The sequence below is a fragment of the Podarcis filfolensis genome (genome assembly GCF_964270895.1).
Source record: "Podarcis filfolensis genome assembly, chromosome: 3".
Taxonomy (NCBI): domain Eukaryota; kingdom Metazoa; phylum Chordata; class Lepidosauria; order Squamata; family Lacertidae; genus Podarcis; species Podarcis filfolensis.
Window position 1 is genome coordinate 81,406,213 of NC_139606.1, and position 24,185 is coordinate 81,430,397.

Here is a 24,185-nt window from a genome sequence, read left to right on the forward strand (position 1 = left end):
GGCCTGAGTATTCAAAAACAGAGGTACCTACTACACAGCTGTGCTCCGAATATTGGCAGAGTTTTCAAAGAACCATCCTTCATTTGTTTTTCGTTTTTCTTTTCTTTTTTGCTTCTTATGCAAAAAAAGAAAAAGAAAAGAAGTGATATAAAAAAGAAATGAAAAGGAAAGGAAAGGAAACAAACAAACAAACAAACAATGAAATGACACAGGGAGAGGGACAACATAGCAAAACCTCTATAATACCATAAATAAATTAAAATGAAAAAGGTCATCATATATTTTCTCATGAAAGGAATGTAAAAACAAGGCCAACCTCTCAATGAATTTCTTTTCTTTATTATTAAGTATTGCATTTATCTTCCATTGACAGTTTGCAAAGTTTTCTTTAAGGACTCTCCTCCCTGCAAGAGAGGGGAGTGGTTGTGGGCGGGAGCCGAGCACCGCCCCTAGCAGGGGGCATTAGCCCCCTGCCTCCACCTCACCTGGCTGGCGCCCACGCCCCCTCGGCAGGCATCCAACCAGGTGCCTGGGAGGGGGCGTGCTTAGCAGCCTTTTGCTGCGGTGCCAGCCTCTCCCCGGCCTCATTCTTCGTCGTCTCACCGCGAGTCACCCACCCTCCACTCCCTTGAGTTAGGGCTTAGGTCATTGGCCTTGCTATGGACCTTAGGTTGGTCGCCCTGGTTGTCTAGGGGGCCTGGTAGGAGTTTTTCCATTTGGCATTAGGCTTTTTGGTTTCTTCACTTACCTCGTAGCAATCGTCACAACTTTTGTGGTATTGGTGGGTAGGTTAGGCATTGGAATAATGTGTTGTGGTGTGTCGAAGAGCTAGGTGTGGCCATCGCCTATGCCTTCAATTTAGGGGTATTCCGTTAAAGGAATCTGGCGGTCGTGTATTTCTGTCCGATGCCTGCTTGGCGGGAGGCCATGGCACGACCCCCGGTGACATCAGGGGAGAGCCTATAGTTGGATTAGCATCAACAGGCTCCACCTACTGGTGAATAAACCCATTTGCTTGAGAGATCCAATGCCTAAGCCAATACCTTTTCACTGCTGTAATCAATAAAGTTGTGGCCTTTCCTTGCCCATTAACCTTATATAACGTGTCCTTGTGTATTTCTTTCCACACTGCGGGGTCGGGTCCTCGAACCACAACCAATCAGTTATGAGAGAGGGATCATTATTTTCCCCATTTTTGTGCAGTACACAGTTTTGCCGTTGTTGGCAGTGTAGTAAACAGTCGGAACCTTCAAGGTGGGGTTCTGCAGGGCTCGGTCCTATCCCCTACATTATTTAACATCTACATGAAACCACTGACTGGGGTTATCCAGGGGTTTGGAGTCCATAGTCAGCAGTATGCTGATGACACTCAGCTCTATTTCTCCTTTACATCTGTAGGTGTGTCAGTGGAAGTGCTGAACCAGTGTCTTGCCTTGACAATGGACTGGATGAGAGCCAACAAACTGAAACTTAATCCAGATAAGACTGAGACACTGTTAGTGAGTGGTTCCCTAGACCGGATGGGTGGGAGATTGCCTGCTCTTGATGGGGTTACACTTCCTCTGAAGGATCAGGTCCGTAGCTTTGGGTTACTCCTGGCTCCTTTGCTGTCACTCCAAGGCTCAGGTAGCCTCAGTGGCCCGGAGTGCCTTCCATCAGCTTCAGCTGGTGGCCCAGATACACCTTTATCTGGACAGGGATAGCCTAACTACAGTTGTCTGTGCCCTGTAACCTCAAGCTTAGATTACTGCAATGTGTTATATGCAGAGCTGTCTCTGAAGATGGTTTGGAAACTTCAGCTGGTGCAGAATTCAGCGGCCAGGTTGCTCACTGGGACAAGACGGTTTGAGCATATTACACTGATCCTGGTCCAACTGCACTGGCTACCAATTAGTTTCTGTGCCCAATTCAAAATGCTTGTTTTGACCCATAAAGCCTTAAATGGCTTGGGACCGCAGTACCTCAAGGACCGCCTCTTTCCATATGAACCTACCCAGGCCCTGAGATCATCTTCTGAGGCCCTTCTACATGTGCCTTCTCCTCGAGAGGACTGGAGGGTGGCAGCATGAGAAAGGGTCTTCTCTGCAGTGGTTCCCCATCTGTGGAATTGTCTCCCCAGGGAAGTTCACCTGGCACCTTCATTATACACCTTTAGGCACCAGGCTTCCTAGCTCATGCAGAGGGCACACCTGAACTTTATGCTCATTGCATGTCAGCAGTTACTGAGCTAATATTTGGGGGCAGGTGTTAACTATAGGAGGTTGCCATAATGGACAACAAATGTTTTAGTTTAAAGGGATATGGCCAAGAGAGGTAAGTATGGTTTGAGGAAAGGGAAGGACTAAAGGGCCCACTTATATCCTGTGGTACAGAAACCTGGACCCAGCCCTGTTTTTATTCAAAGTAGAGTCTCCGTATAAAAACACTGCCCCCAGATTTAGTAGGAACCCATACTTCCTCATTCTCCCCCCCCCCCCCTAAAAAAGAGATGCTCTCAAACATCCATGATCAACATGATTGGGAGACATACTTTGGGAATTTCATTCACATCAAGGCAACCTTCAGTCTTGCTATAGCCTAACATTTCTGGGCAAAATATTGCTTCATGCTAAAGCTTTTAGGCAATTAACATTTTAAGGAAAGCAATCTTCCAGGAAGAGAAGTTAGGTAAATCATTCATGGGCAGTTATAAAAAAGAAATGCAAACAGATGTGATTTTATAGAAAGATGGAACTGAGAGAAATTCAGAACAGAAAATGGTGCTGCCACATTTTTGTGAAAAATAGGCCTTTCTAAAAAGAATGTGACTGAAGAATGCCTTTCGCTTGCACTTTATTGTGACCATATTATCAGCTTTTTACTACATATTTCTGAAACAATCAAGTAAAAATGCTTGGCATATTTCTTAAAAAATGTCAAGCATTTAAAGTAAATAAGGACTTTTCCCATGATGATTTTTAAGGGGGTTGTGTGTTCTGAACCCTACTGTTTTCAAATTGACTGTTTTATGGATTGCATATTTTATTGTGTTTACAATCCAACTGAAACCCAATAAAGCACACAATCACCATAAAAGAGTCAATATGAAAACAGCAGGATTCAAAAGTCCGTTTATACTGTTCATTTTGGATATATTGGGCTTTTAAGCTTTAAAAAATGTGACTATATTATTTGGCTTATTGAGGCTACAATCTTAAAAATGTTACCAATAGAATATGAAAAAAACCCCATCTTCTAAATTATTTGAAAAAAGACATCTTTGACATTTTTAAAGATTAAAAACAGAATGGGGTAGTCAACATGGCATCTTTCAGATATTATTTGTCGCTGGTGCCCATCATCCATGATCACTGGCCATACAGGCTATTTCTGATGGGATTAAGGGTCCAGAAACAACTGGATGGTAGCACATTGGTCATTGATGTAACTGAAGGTTCAAAAAGGTTTTCATTCTGGCACATTGACTAGGAGATCAATATTCTGAAATATTCATTTCGATATAGAAAAAATCAAAAGGTCAAATAGGACAGATTTACAGTTCTCTGTTTAATTGTGACCCTCTGCTTCTCACTTGAGAAGTGGGAGGTACCTCATGTTCTCCCCCCAAAAAAATAAATAAATAAATTATGTCCTTTGAGCATTTCATTGGATCATAAGAAGAACCCGATTCACTCTTTCGCCCAAATCTTTGGGATAGGTTCTGATAGCATGCACTGAGACCCACCCAATATACTTCTTACTTACATGCCTCCTTCCTTTAAACAGAGGCTGGATGGCCATCTGACATGGATACTTTAGTTGAGATTTCTGCATTGCAGGGGGTTGGACTAGATGACCATTGGGCCCCTTCCAACTCTGATTCTATGATACTTTCTTACTCATTTTCTCCCAATGTTTATTCTTTTTAATTCAATAAACTATTGGGGGGATACATATGTTTTCTTTTTTGTTATATTTATATGGTTTCTCACATTAGAGAATTGCAAACCTTAGGACTTCTAATAATTATTATTTTACAGCATTCATAGGATATCTTGCACATCATACACAAACACATTTTTGCCTTGATTTCATCCACCTTTCTCCCACCTGGGATATTCAATTCAGATCCTACCTATTTCTTCCTGACGAGATGAGTTACAGAGGCCCAAATATATTCTACTGATAATCTCAGCTGGTTTACCTGCTTCATCAATGTGATGAAGCCAGCTAAACAATGATAGAGTTCAAAGCCGAAATATATTTCCCCGTCTCTAAGTGGAATTGCTTTTCAACGAAACCCCCCATGAGACTATAGTTTCAACTGAGATGTAAATGAAAACACATTGGAAGTCTAATTACCTGGTTGGTAGGGTGGTAGTGAATGATACAAGAAAGATAATGGGGCCAATCTCTGATGGCAAAACCTCCGCAAATGAATGTCAGTCCAGTGTACGAAGCTCATCTTTACCCCATTAGTCTAAGCATAACATCAGAGTCAATAAACCTTATTCAATGAAATCTTTCCAGAAATGTTAACTCAAAGAATGAATATTCTTACCAATACGACCTGACCACATGCACTGACATATTATTAGTATGTATACTGCAGAAATTAAATGACTCAGGACTGCAATACCTCAGGGGCCATCTCTCCACATATGAACCAACCTGGACCCTGCAATCAACATCAGAGACCATTCTTTGTGTGCCCCTTCCATGAGAGGTCCAGAGGGTGGCAATATAAGAATGGGCTTTCTCTGTGGTGGCTCCCCACTTGTGGAGTGTTCTTCCCAGGTAAGCTCGCCTAGTGCCTTCATTACGTATCTTTAGGCACCAGGGTGAAAATATTTCTCTACAGTCAGGCCTTTGGCTGATTAAACATTCTGTGGCCTTTTAAATGTGTTTGTGGCAGGGGGTTCTTGGTTTGTTTTTCTTTTAGCATATATTTTGTGTTCTCATTTTGTATTTTTTATGTTGTGAACTGCCCTGTGATCTTCTAATGAAGGGCGCTATATGAATTTAACAACAACAACAACAACAACAACACAGAGTTAGTGATGGTCCAAGAACATGGCTGTTGATTTTGCAAACATATCGTCTGTAAAATGTTGTGGTTATTTTTGTTGTTGTTGTTTTTCACATCCCCTTGGTACAACACACTCCACAAATTGCAAAAAAGCACAGACCCCATCCTACCCTCTCCAATTGCTGAGACAACCAGGCTGATGTATTCTTAAACCCTAGTCCAGCGTCACATATATAAAGCGTGGCCAAATGTAGATAGGCATATGCACTTGGAGAGGTATGTCAGTAAAATGTAATGCTTCCAATGGAATGTGCATTTAGACCAGGGTACCCAACGTGGTACCTTCCCCATTTCATTGGACTTCAACCTCTATTAGCCCCAGCCAGAAAGCCCAATGGCCAGGGATGATGGGAACTGTAGGCCAACAACATCTGAAACCCATATTGGAAATTGATTTGCAGCTTTGCTTGCCCCCGGAGCCCACACGCTTCCTCTGCGCGTCTCTACTCCCTCTGGGCAGCTTCCAGCCTCAACTTAGCAGAGCGTAGCACAGCGATAGAAGCAGAAGCGATAAGCCGTGTGTACGTAATAAATCAGGCCGGACGCTCGGTGTCCTCCTTATCTTACAAATAGCTTTATTCCCGTAGAAAAACAACAGATCGTAACTTTCCCGGTGACACAGCACCCATTTCGATCCTCTCCCGGACCGGGCTAAGCTCACTCTGTGTAACAGAGTAGAACACTCCCTCTTAGTGTTCTTTGCCACGCCTCAAAGAATGTGAGACGTCACTCAGAACTTCTTAACCCTGTAAGTTCTGACTCTCTCCATAACCCATTATGCTGAGATTTGCACACACTCATACACAAGCTGTTTCAACCTGTCCACTAGAATTTGATGGCAGCAAAAGTCCTGTAATGTAGTGCTGATGAACAAGGGTGCCAAGACAGGAAGGACTGTTCTGATTGCCTCAGCAATGAGGATGCATTCCTTCACTCCTCCCATCCAGAACAAGGACAATGAAAGGGCTGTCCTTGCCCTCAGTAGTGATGTCACGTAGCCAAATCTGATTGGCTGTGTGACACTAGGAAGTCATTACTCTCACTATATGATTCTGGATGAGCTGGCAGGAGAAAAAGAAGAGTGGTGTAAGAAAAAAGGAGGAAAAGAGGAGAAGCAGAGCCTCCAGCTAGTGATGAAGAGCAGTAATTTGTTCTTAAACGTAAATTGCCCAACATGTTTTGATAACAATCTTCCTCGGAGGCACTGTGAATGAATAGCATATATAAAGGAAACATTGAGTCAAATATAATAAGCATCTACCATCAAATGGAAGATATACATGAGATGGTATTACATGAACAATTCAGAATGCATAATAAATCAACAGTCTTATATTGCCATATGCCTTGTAACATCCCTGTTTCAGAAACATGAAAGGATAAACAGAGGTAAAAAGTGAATAAAGATTTTTTAAAATAGAGATATGTCATTGCTTCCCTTTCCTACAAATGTAATGGCTTTCAAAAACAAAGTATCACAGCGGCAACAACTATAAATGCCATTGTTATTAAAAGGCCAATAGCAGAGAGAGAGAGAGAGAGAGAGAGAGAGCGCGCAAAACATTCTGAAACAGCTTAATATAAGACTTAAATGAGAAATGGGACCCTAAACAAACAGTGGTGTGATAGGCTGGCACAAAGAATCAATCAAGCATTCTGTATTCTCTCATAGATATAGGCTACATTCAGATAGCACATGATTCTGTTTTCCCCATGTTTCCTTACCAGATAATTTCCATGTTTTATGTGATTTTTTTCACCAGCGTAAAAGCCACGTCTGGAAAACTAGTGGAATCTAGCAGAAATTTAGTGCTCATTTGCATATTATTTGCTTTTTTAGCCAGGAAAATTCTGTAAGTTCTGCACTGTAATTCCTTGTAATAAAATTTTGGGCAGTATTCAGACAAACAGCAGCTCCTATAATTCTTTAGGAGGAAGCTGTGATTGTTTAAAGTAGTATCATAGTGCTTTAAATGTCATCCAGTTTATTCCATCAGCTGTTTTTCTAAAAAGCTAGCAAAGACCAGAGTAACACCAAGTCAGTGTAGTCCAATCTGAAGTGGACTAGTTGCAGGTAATGTTTACCCAGTGTGTGGAATTAACTAGTTCATTTGAACAAAGTCTCTGAACTACCCCTGAAAATATTACCCATAGTTTCAGGGTGAACTAAAGGTGAGTTAAGTTAATTTGAGGATAAAACTTGGAATGTTTTCTGCTTCCCTCTCCCCTGACCCCCAGCAGGAGGCTCAGACTCTGGTTTACCTTTAAAAACAAAAATGGAAGCTAAATCTGACATCAGTAAAGAAAGTTAGAAAGCAAAATATGGAGGCAGTTTTCTAGGACTTATTAGGCACATATGGATAGGCTGCTATTGCTGAGGACATGTGAGACATTCTTGTATCTTCCTTGCTGAAGAGCTTTATTCTCTTCAAATATGAGTAACTTGCAGGAAGATATAGCCACTGCTACTAGTGGTCACTTTGGTGCAGTTATTTTCACCAGTTTGCCATGGTTTGGGAAGGGAAGACAGGATGGGGTAGGTTCTTGCCTACTTCACACTGTTTTTTTGTGGACAGTGGTTTGTTAAACAGAATAATTGGTTCAATTAATTTGGTCATCTCACGCTAAGATTGAGAAGGGAACGGCAGAATCCGAGACCAGGGAAAAGAGACGGCGGAAGAAGATTGGAAGAAATTTAAGGACTATCTTAGGAAACATTGTAAAATTATTGAAGGTTAGAACGATGTTGATTCAGAAATTAAGTGGTTATAAGCTGTAATGATTATGTGATCAAGAAAAGAAAGGTTAAAAATTATATAGAAATTAGGGGAAGGATTTGCTGAATTGAATTAATTAGAGATTGGAATACAGAAAGGGGAGGTATGAGGAGGTCGGGAAAGTAAGTTTTATGAATATAAGGGATTGAAATTATACTTGTTGTATGTGTTTTGTATGTATTTTTACTGTTTCTGTTTTTTGTTTTTTCTATTTTATATAAACTTTTAAAACTTTAATAAATATCTTATAAAAAAAAAAAGATTGAGAAGGGAAAACAGGAAAACGGCTTGGTGATTCCCCTTAGGCAACTTTGGAGGTGGTGGGTAGCTTCTAAGGCTCACAGCTCAGGGCTAAAGGGTGCAGTGGTGTCCAAACTTTTTCAAAGAGGGTCAGATTTGATGAAGTGAAGGGCTGTGGGGGCCGACCAAAGGGCCAACCAACGTTGTTGCGCTTTTTCATGATTTTACCCCAAAGTTGTTGAGCTTTTTTTTAGGGTTGAAGTTGTATAGCTTCTTAGGATTGAGGTTTTTTTAGGATTTTACCCTATATGCTGCCACAGGGGCCGAATTAAACTGACCGGTGGGCCGGATTAGGCCTCTGAAATGGACTTTGGACATGCCTGGCCTAGAGGCAGCATACAGACCTCCTTTGGAGCCAACTTGCCTCATTCACTCTTGATTTTAGGGTCCCACGGAGGTCATGATATTTATACATCTTGGCTGGGGTAAGGGCAGGCATTATTGCTGCTCCTTCCTCCAGCAGGGGCTCACTAGTCAAAGAGTCCCAGGCATTGCCTGAGGTATAGTAGTTAACTCCTGCACTGATAGCTTTCGCTCTGAAGATTAAATATACAAGTTTCATGAAGTGGCCCTTAGTTTAAATTTATTTCTGTCCTTGTCTTCATTTCAGCCCTCAGCAACAAAGCAAATGATGCCTCGTGTTAACAGCTGCATAACTGGCACAAATGAAACAGTGTTAGCCTTCTCTAGTATGGAAATGCAATTACGGGGAAAGCTTCACCTGTTGACATCCTGCCTGTTAGACATTTGTGTGGTCCCTGATTTATGTTTGGACCCTATGCTGCAGCACAGCAGCTTGCAACATTTTAAATGCTTTTCAAGCACTGGGTTTCCCATTTCACTATGATGAAATGGAGCCTCCAACCACAAATACATTACAATGTAGTGAATATGAAGCCTAGCTAAATTAAACCTACATTTGCATTGCAAAACACAGACCCATAAAATCCATTCACAACAGTAAACAGTATAAGCATATGTTGTGCATTAATAAATTCAGAAAAATTAATGGCAAACCATGGGGAGCATTTTTCGATGCTATTCTGAAAAGATCAGTAAACAACACTTAAGACATTGATGCTACAAAATATTGCTACAAATAATTCCACAAACCACCACACAGCTGTTAATCTGCTCAATTTTGTGCCATCAAAACACCAGCAGAATTCGGTACATCTGTTCAGAGGATTCCACATGCCCCTTGAAAGAGTGACAATGCATTTGAACCACTCCATTAAACAATATTTGCCCCTTTAAAATGAGCCATAAGATCTTTAATCAATTTTTGCACAGATGTTTGATTGCAACTTCCTCATGTAACTAGTATGATTATTATTTTGGGGAGATTTTTTTTTTAAATTTCAGAGGAAAATATTATCGGTATCATTGAATGTGGATTACTCTGAGTGTATGAGGAGACAGGGAGGGTGTGAGCCTTCCTTGGTATTCTGAAGAACTTTTGATATTCCTTTCCCCCGAAGCAGTCATTGCTGCATTTGGGACAGATAAGTTGGCCAGTCTTCAGACTTCTTAATCTCATTTTTTCCCCCAGGAGTTCCTAACATTGTTCTGTTTAATAAGTAATTTGAAGTGGTGTCCTGGGCTCCTTTGGGAGGAAGGATACCATGTACATTTAATAAACAAACAAAAACTATGCATAATAGGCTAAAAATTAGCTATTGCTTCCCCCTCCGGGTTTCTCATGGTGCCAATATCATCAGAACATATTAGCCTTCATTGTGCCTTCCAGATCCCAACATCCTTTGAAATGAACTTAGCTGCAGGTATCACAAGGCAAGGTTGCTTTGAGGATTTAAGCGAGGGATATAGTTCAGAAAAAGTCAAACTCCGAATGCTCCTCTAAGCTTAGCATGAGCCATGAAACCATTGAAAGTCCATCCGGCATTAAGGCAGGAATGAATCTTCATCCAAGGTAACAATTGTGATGCCACTGAATGATGGCACACTAAAAAATTAAAGACTCTGACAACACCTGTGAATTTCTTCCTCTTCTTTGCCTAAGCATTGTTATCCTTTTAATGTTTGTGTTTTATGATAGCGGCGCATGCCTCGACGGGATCACGGTCAAACAGATGATTTGGAGAGATGCTCTCTAAGGGAGTGAGAAAACCACAGATGACATTCTGCGGGTGGAAAGTAAATTAGAAAGATTGGTTTCATTAAAAGCCTCATATGCTTTTGTGATCCATCTGTTTGCAGCCGCTCCTTCTTCCTAAGGAGACTTAACTGATCAGAGCATCACTTAAATGAATTCACAGGCAAGAAACATTTAAAATGTGTAGCAGAGCAAGAGAGCAAAACTATGGAGGGGGGAGAACTCATGGGAGGCCAAAGTTAGGCAGGGAACTAAAATGGCATCTCTTCTGCTTCTGTGCATCTTAGAGGAGAGAGCGAGAGAATTCTTCATCGCTTGCAGAACAAATGATGTATGTGTTGCAGTTTTAATTCTCTGGTGGTGTAAGTTCGGTGGAGTGATCCATGCAATGTGGGCTGCTTTTAAAACAGTGAATATAAAGAATTGATGATTCCCCAGCATTCATCAAGAGCACATTTGCCCTATCCTTTTTCCTAGACAATGCAATGGGAGTCTGTCTGCAGGTGCTGGGATGTGAGGGGTTGCTCATCCATGGGAAGAAGGCAGTGTGAGGTTTCTCTGTCACTCACTGCTGGAGCTGAGTGGGAATTTAGAGGACAATTCTCAGAACATAAGAGGAGCACACTAGATCAGGCCAAGCAGCTTCTCCAATCTTTCTCTTAGGAGCCAGCCCATCCACAGCCAATAATGATGGGGAGCAGTGGCGTAGCGTGGGGGGTGCAGGGGGGGCCGGCCGCACCGGGCGCAACATCTGGGGGTTAGGGGGCGCAAATCCACGGGTTAGGGGTGCAAATTACTTGCCTTGCCCCGGGTTCTGACAACCCACGCTATGCCACTGATGGGGAGTTCCCTTGCCCCCTCACACTCCAAAGGAGAGACCCTAAAAAAGCAACTTCCCTTGGGAGTCTCCCTCTCCCATGGGAATAATATGGACTTTAAAAGGAAATGCAAAAATTAAGCTAAATAAAGGTTTCCACTTCTTTTAAAAGGCCTTTTGTTGTTGATGAAAATGCATGTTACTACAGCTGTTGGTTGCACCTAGCGCCATTAGCCTGGCGTTTTTTGAAAGAGGGTGGCATAAAGAAAGCAAGGGTCTCATTCTAAAGTCCACAGATTTCAGTTTCCTTTTTTGAAGCTTGCCAATTTTATATCCCAACAGCTTCTGCACCCTCTTGTAATGTTCAGGCTTTGGCTTGAAAATGAGGCCCATACTGAGCAAGAGCATATCTGAATGCTTTTAGCTTTGTGGCTGGTACCACCATAATGATACATTCTCACTATTTCCTCTCAAATGGACATCATAAATGCATTATCAACTTGGTGTGCTGTTTTAAGAGCTGCCGTGTGGTAGGCAAAATAATAATAATAATTTTTTGAGCTATTTCTCCAATGGTGTCAGAACATAGGTGATACAGTAAACTGTGGTGCATTAAAATAATCAGATTTTCTTTCTTTTCTCTGAACGAGACCGAGCAGCTTCTTCCCCCCTCCCACCAGATGCACAGTGTAAATCTTCTTTTCTTCAGTGATGAGCTCCAAATTACTTCCTAGAGTCTTCAATCAAAGATGAGTCACTCAAAATGTAAATCCTCTTGAGACACTTTCCACTGCGAGAGGGGAATGACGGAGCCCAGTCCAAAGCTCGCTTCTAAAGTCTAAGGGCTTGCTGCTTCTTCTTCCCCTGCTTTCAAACTTCCATGAAAATGAGCAACAGCTCTGACAAGCCAGCAACAAACCGTTTGGAGGGAGACACAATATGCTCCAGGGATGCAATTATTTTCAAAGTTGTGACTTCTGTTCCAATAGGCACAGCATTAGCATTCACATTAACACTGTTATCACAAGACCGCCACAACTGAATGTATAGGCAAAAATGCTATGAAAATATTTTACACAGCTGGGCTTTTCCCATCACCCCCACTAAGGTGTTTTCTAATCAAAAGTTTAATTGTGTGACAAGCAGAAACTTGGAAAATAGATGATAAACCTAATTGACTGCTGTGCTGTTGGCTTTCTATTGTAATAATTCACGAAAAACAAATTTTCATTGCTACTTTGTATGGCAGGCCTCGCACCAGCAGGCAAGATCACAGAATCATCAGGCAAGATTACAGAGTCTTAGAGGGCCGACTGCAACTGAAGCTGGAACCCCGGTAGTGTTGGCGTGAGTTGTTACATTACTCAGATCCTGTGAGGACTGTGCTTGTTGCCTGTTGGGATGCGGGTGGCACTGTGGTCTAAACCACTGAGCCTCTTGGGCTTGCCAATTGGAAGGCTGGTGATTCGAATCTGCGCAACAGTGGTGAGTTCCCGTTGCTCTGTCCCAGCTACTGCCAACCTAGAAGTTCAAAAGCACACCAGTGCAAGTAGATAAATAGGTACCGCTGTGGTGAGAAGGTAAACAGCATTTCCATGCACTCTGACTTCCGTCATGGTGTTCCATTGCACCAGAAGTGGTTTAGTCATGCTGGCCACATGACTCGGAAAGCTGCCCATGGACAAACGCCGGCTGCCTCGGCCTGAAAGCAAGCTGAACGCCACAACCTTTGACTGGACCTAACCGTCCAGGGGTCCTTTACCTTATGAGGTGTATGTCTCAACCCACATACTTCCCCACCATGTATATGAACCCCAATGTCCACCCCAAGAGGAATGGAACCTTTTGTCAGGATGTGTGTTCATTTAAACTGCATGTTTGTCTTCAACCCTCGTACCAAATAAAGAACTTGTTTTATATTGTTGTTTTTGTGGTTCTAGTGTGGATTTTTGGATCTTAACATATTGTTAAATACTGTCCTGGCAACATCCAGTTTGAAGGAGAGATGATGGTTGCCACGATTTCCCAATCCTATTCTGTTCTGAGCTGCAAAATGATACAATGACCATTTCAGATCTTACACTACCATTGCAGAAAGCAATCAAAAGGCAAAATATGGTTGCATTTCATTTCCTGTGTATGTGGAATTCTTTCTGACATTACTGCTGTGCTCTGCACATCATCATGTTCAAACTGGTAGGCAGGAACTGAACCTGAAATACGATACCTTTAGACTTCAGCATTTTATTGCTTGAGTAATCACTGAATAAACCCATCAAGAGAACAGCATTCCGTGGCAGTTCATTTGACCTCTGATTACATGAAACAGAATGAACACAGCCAAAGAAAATTAATGTTTGCATCCATTTGAATACATTCTGTATAGAAAATGTTTCCATATCCAACTGACGTCAACTCCTATTTATTTTAATGGCATGGGATCAACACCTTTTAACGCTTCCTGCATAGAAGTGCTATTCATGCACACGTAAGTTCATCACTGACAGCTGGTGTGTCACAGTGGCTTAGAGAATGTATTGTAAAGCAAAAGATTGCCCGTTTCAATCTCAGCCACCATTGCATTAAGCAATCCACTATCTTTCAAACAATAACGGGGCACATGATCTCGTGGAGCCATGGCAAAATCCTCCTGACATCAGTATCACTGCCACTTACCTGGACAGGGTCAAGGCCATACAGGTGCACCACCAGAAGTACCAGTTTGTCTCTCCCCAGTGTGCCCACACAGCTCTTGCCTCACCTCTGTCCAGGTAAGCAGCAGTGATGCTGAAGTCAGGAGGTTGGATCTGCCCCACCACATCCAACACTACTGGTTTCAAACTCACCCTCTCCATCTGCAATATGGGGATAATTCTACCTGCCAAGCTTGTAGATAGTAGCATTTCTCTAACCCTTTATCTGAGTTGGTTTGTTTTTTTTTTTTATTTTCTTGGGTAAGGATTGAACAGTGGTACCTTGGGTTACATACACTTCAGGTTACATACGCTTCAGGTTACAGACTCCTCTAACCCAGAAATAGTACCTCGGGTTAAGAACTTTGCTTCAGGATGAGAACAGAAATCGTGCTCCGGGGGCACAGCAGCAGCAGGAGGCTCCATTAGCTAAAGTGGTGCTTCAGGTTAAGAACAATTTCAGGTTAAGAACGGACCTCCGGAGCGAATTAAGTACTTAACCCGAGGTACCCCTGTAGTTTGAGGAAAGTCTGATGTCAATTGTTTACATCTTCTTTATTTACTGGAACAAAGGGAGATGGCAGTGTGAAACTATTAAATTACATTCAGCAAGGAATTCAGTGCTATCACTTGTGGATTAAATTGGTGTAATGGATTTTTATCATGCTACATGTGCTAATTGGCTTATCAGTGCCACGATGGCTGCATTATCAACCCAACTGTTTTTATGAATGACCATTGTTAATAATGTAATTATCACCAACTGTAGTTTTCTGCATTAATTTCCTTCTGACCTCACTTATTATAATCTCCACATGTACACACCATGTTGTCTATATACGGCTCAGGATAACACTTTGTTCATCTGATGAAATGGATTATATTCCACAAAAGCTTCTCTCATAATAAATTTGCTTGGCTGTCAGATGCCACAAGTCTCTTTATTTTTACTGCCAAAGATTAACATGCCTACCCCTCTGGAAAGTGTTTCAGTTAGATTGACATTTTGTTTCAAAATTAGCATTTTGAAAAATATTATGGGATTTCAACAATACATTTTTCAAGACTGAACTCAGTAAGGTATAGACTCAGAGTATCGACCCTTGTCCCTAACATTCCCATTACTCCAGTAGGAAGTGACCTCCGTACAGAAGTCAAATATTGGGGCATAATTATCTAATGTTCTACCAGTGTTGCTGTCAGTACTGTGTGCAGGATAACACTGCTGTTAATGAACTGCCTGTGAATTATTTGTCCCTCAATATTGTCTGCACACCGTAACTTTAGCAATTAGATTGCTTAAGCTCATATTGAAGGTATTAATAAATCACACGTGTTTTTTAGTTAAGGATAAACCTGGATATACATTTCATTAATGAAAAGTGAGCATGCTTTTTTGGGGTTCAGAGATGTATCCTCTACATAATCAGGATCATCATGTGGATTGGGCTTCGTGGGGAAGTTGGTTAGGCCCCTGGGAGACCATCAAGATCTCATCATGCATCATAAATTCTCTCTGTGGCTCTGTGGTTAAGATGCTAACCTTAACCATTTACTTTTCTGTATCTAAAATTATTGTTGCCAGCAGCACACCCAAAATGTAGTCATTGCTTTGTAATGGCCGCATTCATACCGTATTTATTTGAGTATAATGCACCATCGAATCTAATGTGGACCTTGATTTTCGCAACATAATTTGGCCAAAAATGGTAAGCATTAGATTCAAGTAAATATGGCATTTCACTGGCATGAGATCCAGAGCCACAGCTCCTGTTGTTTCTTGCATTGTTGCTCTACGTGGCCAAGATACCTTGCTGTTGATATGCTATTGTACCATGTCTTCTTCCTTCTGTGAATATGATCCCTTTTTTCTCCCTTGAGGCCAGCTCCAAATCTTGGGGCGAGTTGCCCTTGGTTCACTTCATTGCTGACTAATCCCCAGCACTTGTTACCACTTGGGCCAACTGGAACTAGTGCTGCTGCCACCTGAATGAGGAGCTGGCGGACTTACCAGGTAGGAGCAGCACTGCAATTGGCTGGGAGCTGAGTGGCTGTTCTGCTATGAAAGTACCAGGCGGCTGCAACTGAATCTCCTAGACCATTAAAGTGTTATCACCACTGAGGGGGGGGGGTTACTACCCAGAGGGAAGTGGCTTACTCATGACAGCAGTGTCATGAGTCCTCAAGTAACTTCATTTTCAAGGCTGAGATGAATCCACATCCTGGTCCACCCTGAAGCCCATCTCCTCTGAGCATCAATATCAGCAAACTCTGATGGCTGGTCCACAGACTCCCCACGGGAATCAAGAAAGCCCTGAGTCATCCCCACAGTTGGAAACTCCATTAGCTTGAAGGAGCCAATGGCTGCAGAAAAAGGCGCCAACTTTTTAACTGGCCTGGAGTTTTAACTGGACTGGAGGTGGGTGAAACCTCCAGTCATTGACGACCTAGTCTTGCTATGAAACTCATACAGTAGTTCCAGGACCTTGCTAGGGCATCTTTAATGTTTGGTCTCAGCTTTAGGAGCACTAGATGTGGTCCTGAACCCACAGCTTTATCTCTTTCCAAGGTGCTGACTTGTTTTGCCCTGCCTCACAACCTGCCTGCTTGGCGAGCCGGCAACTTCCGACCTCTCCTTGTTTGGGCCATCCCCCCGTGCTTTGTGGTGGGCAGCCCATGGATCAATGCTGATAGGGACAGCAGCAGCTAAGCTGAAGGTCCCAGGCTACAGCTGAGTGCCAGGGGAATGGTATTTCCTGAGATGAAGGAGCAGGTGTGCATCTATGTTTGGATACAATTGCATGCCATTTTTAATCAAGATGGTGGACTCTACCTTTCAAAACTACTATGATTTCAAAATTGAACTGTTTTCTTTTTTCAGAATTCCTTAACAATGGTGGGTATCAGATTGCTAATATAATTTATAAATGCATAGTTTGTGAGCAAAAATACATTCAAAAGCATATTAAATATGATTTGTGGGGCATATTTTGATTTTTTTTAAATGCAGATGAATGTGGAAATAGAATGGAACAGACTTAAATATTAACACATTTGAAAAAGCACAAACTGAAAACAGACTGATCCATCAACATCTGCATAAAGCACATGCAGTTGCTGCCACAACCTCCTGGAGAGGCTGTTATCTATAGCTGGGCTATATGGATAGTTCTGCATTACCATACCATCTGACTTCAGTTCAAAGTAGTTGTGCAATGATTTAATTAAAGCTATATCATTTCAGCCATCATGTGATAGGTGTTTAAGTGGCCATGGCATGGTTAATAATTGCCTGTTCCCACTCTCTCACTGATGGAGACGTGGTGGCGGGGGGGACAGGACTGAAATATATTCTACATTGCATAGACCTATAGTTATTTAGTCATTGATTTTATTCTTATGGTGGGCAGCTGATATTAACAGATGCCTCCTGGCACTCTTGAGCAAAGGGTCTCTCAACGCTGTGATAAACTGCTTAGCTGAAATGAAATCCACAGGGTGCCCTTAACACAAACAGAAACCAATAAAATTACCATGGCCAACATCCGAATAGGCCCACAACCGCAGCATAGTAGTCAGAATTTATGGGAGCAAATGTTTTGACTTACAGTAAGATAGGTCTGCTCACATTGCCTTCTTCAAGGAAGCACCATAAAAGTCAGCATTTTATTTACATCTATATGAAAGTAATGTCATTTAAGGAGCAGTTTGTTAAATAGCCACAAATGGCATTTTTATTAGCCTATTTCCATTGCTCTACATCATGTAATTTTACTACTTGTTAGAGGCTCCATATTATCCTGACCCCTACGTCTCCTCTACGGTGACAGGTTTCTTTATGAAATTTCCAATCTAACTTTGATTTCTCCTGCAAATAATACCAATGCTGGCACACCTTCTGCTTTCACCTGTATATCATTCATTTCTCAGTCATTTTGTCATCTAGCTAGACCTGAAAATTGCTTTCCTGTTGAGCAATTTTTCTCTTCCTTTCTTCCTTTCTTCCCTCTTTTTTCTTTGCTTCCAAAGCTTTCACTGTTTTGGAGTCTCAACCTAGAGATTAAACATAATTTAAGTCACTGGACTCATAAACACTTTATTCTGGGATTTGTGGCTTTTTCTCATTTCTCACAGTAAGCCTTGAATCTTACTTTTTCACATTTATGTGGTCTACCATCATATATATTTCATTCCCCATTATAAATTTTATCATCTCTGCCTCCTATTTCTCCCTCTGTAACATTCCCCCCTTTCCAATTTTTTGCTTCCCTTCTTTAATATTATTTAGTATATAGCATAATAGAAACAACAGAAGTCAGAGCATTTTCATTCTGTATATGAAGACTACAGAAACACCTTAAATCTGAATTCTCTGCTGCAGGGTCTTTAAACCTGGGATGTTGTTGTTGTTGTTGTTGATGATGATGATGATGATGATGAGTCATTGCATTTATATCCCACCTTTTTCCTCCAAGGAGCTCAAGGCAGCATACATGGTTCTCCTCCTATTCGTTTAATCCCCACAACAACCCTATGAACTAGGTTTGGATTAGAGAGCCAGTGACTGGCCCAAAGTCAGCCAGTGAGCTTCATGGCAGAGTATGGATTTGAACTCTGGTCACCTAGGTCCTAATCCAACACTCCAACTACTAACCCACACTCGCTGTTCTGGGATGAAAGCCAAGCCAGCAATCACAAACTTATATGAGTTAATAAGATGGAGAGTCTGAGATGCCTGGCCCACTGTCTATTTTTGTTTGTTTGACAGATTTTGCATACCGCTTAATTGCAAATAATACCTCTAAGCAAGGGATGCGGGTGGCGCTGTGGGTTAAACCACAGAGCCTAGGACTTGCTGATCAGAAGGTCAGTGGTTCGAATCCCGGCAACGGGATGAGCTCCCATTGCTCGGTCCCTGCTCCTGCCCACCTAGCAGTTCAAAAGCACATCAAAGTGCAAGTAGATGAATAGGTATCACTCCGGCAGGAAGGTAAACGGCGTTTCCGTGCGCTGCTCTGGTTCGCCAGAAGCGGCTTAGTCATGCTGGCCACATGACCCGGAAGCTGTACGCCGGCTCCCTCGGCCAATAAAGCGAGATGAGCGCCAAAACCCCAGAGTTGGCCACGACTGGACCTAATGGTCAGGGGTCCCTTTACCTTTACCTCTAAGCAGCGTACAGATAATTGCATCCTTATTGTTCATTATGTTGGTGCAAGGTGAACCCATGGGTGTTTATGGGCTGAGTGCAGCTAAAAAGTTTCCATTGGTCTTTCTACATGAGAGAGGAGACCAGCATGATATTAGAAGGTGTAAATATGCACATTTGATTATATCTCATCAGAGGGGTGAAAGAGAGGGAGGAAGGAACTAATGTTTAAAGAAAGTGTGAACATAAAATAAATTCAGCTAGCTTGTGGAATCAGGAGCAGTAGCTGTAAGAAGAGGTAATAGCCTTATCTTTCATGAATTTCTTTCATTCAGCCATCCTCTTTTAAAGTCATCCAAGCTGGTGGCCATCACTACATCTCAGGGCAGCCAGTTTCATAATATCTAAGATAAAATATGATAGGAAAGTGGTGATTGGTAAACTTTCCATGGCTCATGTTGGATTAAACCTGCACCCACCCAGTCCACAAAGTGGCCATTTTTAACCAGGGATTGTAAAGGATTGCATGATTCCACAATGGGCCTTACTTCTGAGCAATATTTTAAGCACATGAGCTTCAAGCTGTTCCCTGTATTCATATAGTGCACCATTTCGTAAAGCAATTGTTTCAATAATTAACTCACGAAACTATGTTTTAGTTCTGTTTACATGACACTTGCCTTGGAACTTTCTCAAGATTACCTCATTTTAGGGGAGTTCAACACCACTGTGGAATTTTGAAGGAAAAAAATATTTCTGTTGATGAAACATGGCACAGGAGTGACAACTGAAACATCCATTTGTGAATATAGTTACAGCCACACATCAGAGATTGCTTTTGCTGGGAGGTTAAATGTCATCTTTTCAAATACTGGGATGTAGCCTTATTGGTTTCGATGAAGAAAACCTATTTCTTGTAAAACCATATCCAGTAAATAAGACAGTAACAGGAAATTGAAGGTGTGCATTTCTCTTAAATGTTTGTCTATGTCTTACTGAACACCTGGGATCACTTTTCACTCGCATCTAGCTTCCACTGAGTGTGACTCTTTGTCTGCCAAACATCTCTATTTGATTGAACAAATAAGCAGATTCCCTGGTAACAATCTGCATCCTCCCATTACCTCAGAGGACTTCTTTACATTGGCAAGGCAAGTCTTGAGTCCATTTCCTTTTATTCCCGTCTGCCTGTTTTTAGAGGGAGCCTAATGAAACTGTCCAATTTAACATAGTTAGGCAATACTTCAATCCTAGGTCCTCTCTACTAATTAAGAGTAACGTATATTAATAAACACTTTTGGCAGCTGACAGACAGGAGTCAATTAGATTATCGCAACCAACTTCAGTTGCTGCTTGGCTCATTATGTATAATGTACTTGGAACAAATCTTCCATTGGGCTCCTAGTATTGAAGCTGCTCTGTGAAGACCTGAAACAGAAGGAAGAAAATGGCGCAGATCTTTTAGGAGCAGGGTTACCTGTGGGCAGCAGGTTGCCCCACAAGAACCTTCCTTTGCTGCTAGAGTCCATGGAGTTTTTCAAAGAGCAAGAATGCTATGAGTTTTTTTACATGCAGGCTACCAATGGACAGCGCTCCCTCAAATGGCCATTGGACTATGTGATGGCCATTCAAGGAAGTGCTGCCTTGTTCAGGACCTATGAAGAGAGAGCCCTGTGCCCCTGTGAGCACGTGCAGGACTCTTGAAAGGTTTAAAGCAGGGGCCGGGAGCCATTTCTACAGCCTGAGAGCCACACTCTCTTCAGGGAAAGCTTTCAGAGAAACAACATTTACCTTTGTGCCATAGGCTAATTTCCACATATGTCCACTGTCTATCGTCCACCCAGCAGCAAGAGTAATTATCAGAGTTCAAAGATACGTTCAAGACAGAGATGGAGCAAGTTTGCTCATCCATTTCCGCCGTCCTCGCTAGTTTGCTGGACACTAAAAGTCAATGTCTGTGTAGGACCTGAGTTTAATCAGGTTTAAGTTGTAATCTGATTGGCAGTTTCTTGGGAGTAAGCCCCATTTATCAAATTTATTTTTGAGTCAGCACATAATCTAAGACTGTGCTGTTAGTCAAACACCACACTGCAAACTCAAAATATTTACGTGAAAGAAACACCATTAATTTCAACAAAGGTCATTTCCATTTGGCCTAAACGGCCCAAAATTTAATTTGTATTTCATTCTGTATTGAGCTATCTTCCTCTGGTATTTGCATTCTCCAAACTAAACCCCTTTAAAAGCTGCATCTTGAGTCTTAAATCAGTCATACACACTCATACCATCTGTTCCTTTTTACCAACAGGAGAAGCAGATGTGAAGCAAGCCCTATTTTGAACGTGTCACAAGTCATTTATATTCATCATCAAAGACTGAACACCTACTGAAGGTATAGGAAAATTGCCTTCCCAGGGCATGTCTTCTCTGAGTAAGTTTTCTTCCACATTTTAGCAAATTGGAGCGTTGTAAGAAGAAATTAGTGGGCTAATTAAACCTACTGAAATATTGTTTGATGAGCAATCTAATAGACGAAATGTGAGTGTTGGATATTTGATTAGGATTCATTCATGTGCGATGCTGCTTTGTTGTGTTTTCGTTGCTTTGAGGGTTCCTGAAACAAAGCCCATTTAGGACTATACAAAGAACAGCATAGTTTATTGGTGCTGTGATCATGCCATTAATTTTTCACATAAGTACTGAATATTGGATAAAAAGAAGGTGATTGAAATGGGAGGGATAGGAATGTGGCGCAAAGGATGGCAGACGTACAAAAAACAGTCAGACACACACACACTGCTGATCTAAGGATCAGACACTGCTGCAGATACCGGGGCCCTGAGCTATTTAGAGATTTATTACCAACGAGGGATGGGGGAGAAATTCAAATTACTTTGTATTTCTAGGTTTTACGCACTTTCCAAAACAATACACAAAATGAGACACAGCCATCCATCAAAATTCTCAACTCAGTTCTTCAGCCAATTAAGGAGTGCAGGAATTCATATACGGGGGCAAAGTATGCAAGTATGCATAAAGATGCGTATATTGCTATAAACTGCACACAAAATACTATAAATAACACGCAGAAATTGTATTAGGGAAAATATAAATATTAGGGAAAACATACTTTGGAAAACTGTGTATTAGGAGAAGCTTCACTCAAAAATGCTTATATTAGGAAAAACTGCTGCTGAATTTTCCTGACGACTTTTTAAACAAACAAACAAACAAACAAACAAACAAACAAACAAATGCAAGCTAATGTAGGAATGTGAAAAAGTGAACTTAAGACTGGGAACATGTCCCGGTCAGAGAAGAATGGCAAACCAAGTTGATGAGCTATGCCAAAATGGCAAAATTAACTGGGAAGCTGAGGAATCAAGATGACAAGAAATCTAAAAAAGAATGGGAAATGTTCATAATGTATAAACAAAATCATTGTAAATAGGTCAAAACATTAGCAGGATTTTAAATACACTTGTAATCAAACAAAGCAAATTATGAAGGTGAAAAAATGGAGAATTACTGATGCTCAGTTGAAAATACAATAAAAAAGGACCCATGGAGGGGATAAGGGGAAGTCGGGAGATTCAGAGTTATCTCGATATTTGGACTTTGTATTGCTTTATGTTGTATGTGTATATATTTGAAAACCAATAAAAAAGATTATAAAAAAGAAGACTGGAAACATGTGAACCTGGAGATACTGAAATGGATGGATTTGCCCATCCCTATTATAACACCATGAACTGGGCCCAATAGATTAGAGGCAGACCGTGATGTACTTTAGTAAGCAGTGTTACCTTCTGCCATGTTGCTGCCCCAGTTAATAACCTGACAGCTGTATTCTATACTAGCTACAGCTTCCAGAACATTCAGCGGTAGATCCACATACAGCGCATTGCAATAACCCAAACATTAATGTAGACATTAATTCTATGATATATCTTTCCCTTTGTTCTTCAACATGCAACCCATTCTTCCTGTGTGGTTGTTTTGATTTGGGAATCAACATCTGTTGCATTTTTATTACCTCAGTCCTTCTTGGGATGGTTTCAGTCACTTTCCCCAATTGATGGATATATAGATTTGGGTCGTAAATCTCAACCCAAGAGAAGCCATCATCTTTCCCTTCTAGAAATTATAGCTCTCTTTATTGTCTGCATCTTTTTTTAAAAAAAATACCTTCATGCCTTAGGATTAATCTCCATGCATGTTTAAAAATACCTGAAAATTTCTTTTGATCAAGTGGAAACATGCCACGTTTCATTCAAAGCACATCTGCTGTTGAAGGCAGGGTAAAGAGTTGAAAAGAGACAACACCAGTGTCTGCCTTTTACGGATTAAGGGCAGATATATCAATAACATTTCCCACCGCACACCCCCACCCCTGCCCAACTGTCACCCAACAAAGGAGTGAAGTGGAGGCAATGGTGATTAAGCAAAAATCGTAAAGAAAACAAAGTTTATCATTGAAAAACTTACATATATAATGTATATTGTATAAATTATTAGAAGAGCTACACATTATGTATTTCTTTTGACCACATACACTATTCAAACCAAAGAGTAGCCCACAAATAACACCTGCTCCCTGCAAGAATGCCAAAGTATCACACAAAATGCAAATAAATAATGTTGAATAATAATGAAAATTAGTACAACATAATATTATATACAAAGATTGATAGGGTGACACAACATATTCAGAACTACAAATGTCTTCCACCATAGTGCTTATGTCTGATTCCAACAACAATCAAGTGGCCAAACTATATATTTATCTGACAGATTTCTATACTGCCCTTCAGCAAAATCATCATCAACAGCATCATTCAGAACAGTTTACAAACTTGTGAATAATAAATATAGGATTTGTTCCAGGTTTGAGGAGGCTCTCTCTGAGTGGTTTTGCCCTCCTCCCTCTTGTTACATTGTTATTTTAAGGATTTTATGCATTCTTTATTTGATTTTGTTTTTACCTTATTATTCTGCAAAGAACAATATATAAATCATCTACAGAAAGTAAATAAATTAATTTTGTCTTGGTTGTTTCCCCCCTTCAATTGCCTTTCCCTTGGTACCCAATCTGCACCAGCGTGGTATAGTGGTTATGAGCGGTAGACTCGTAATCTGGTGAACCAGGTTCACGTCCCCGCTCCTCCACATGCAGCTGCTGGGTGACCTTGGGCTAGTCACACTTCTCTGAAGTCTCTCAGCCTCACTCACCTCACAGAGTGTTTGTTGTGGGGGGGGGGAGGGAAA

General features: G+C 41.3%; 1 long non-coding RNA gene across 1 annotated transcript in view; it reads left to right on the top strand.

The window, feature by feature from the left end:
• Nucleotides 1-486: 486 nt before the first annotated feature.
• The window catches only part of LOC310758300, a 93,204-nt gene continuing 69,505 nt past the window's right edge, over nt 487-24,185 (top strand). Inside the window, exon 1 of the long non-coding RNA XR_014545685.1 lies at nt 487-832. This is a non-coding gene — a long non-coding RNA (uncharacterized lncRNA). The remainder of the gene's footprint in view (nt 833-24,185) is intronic.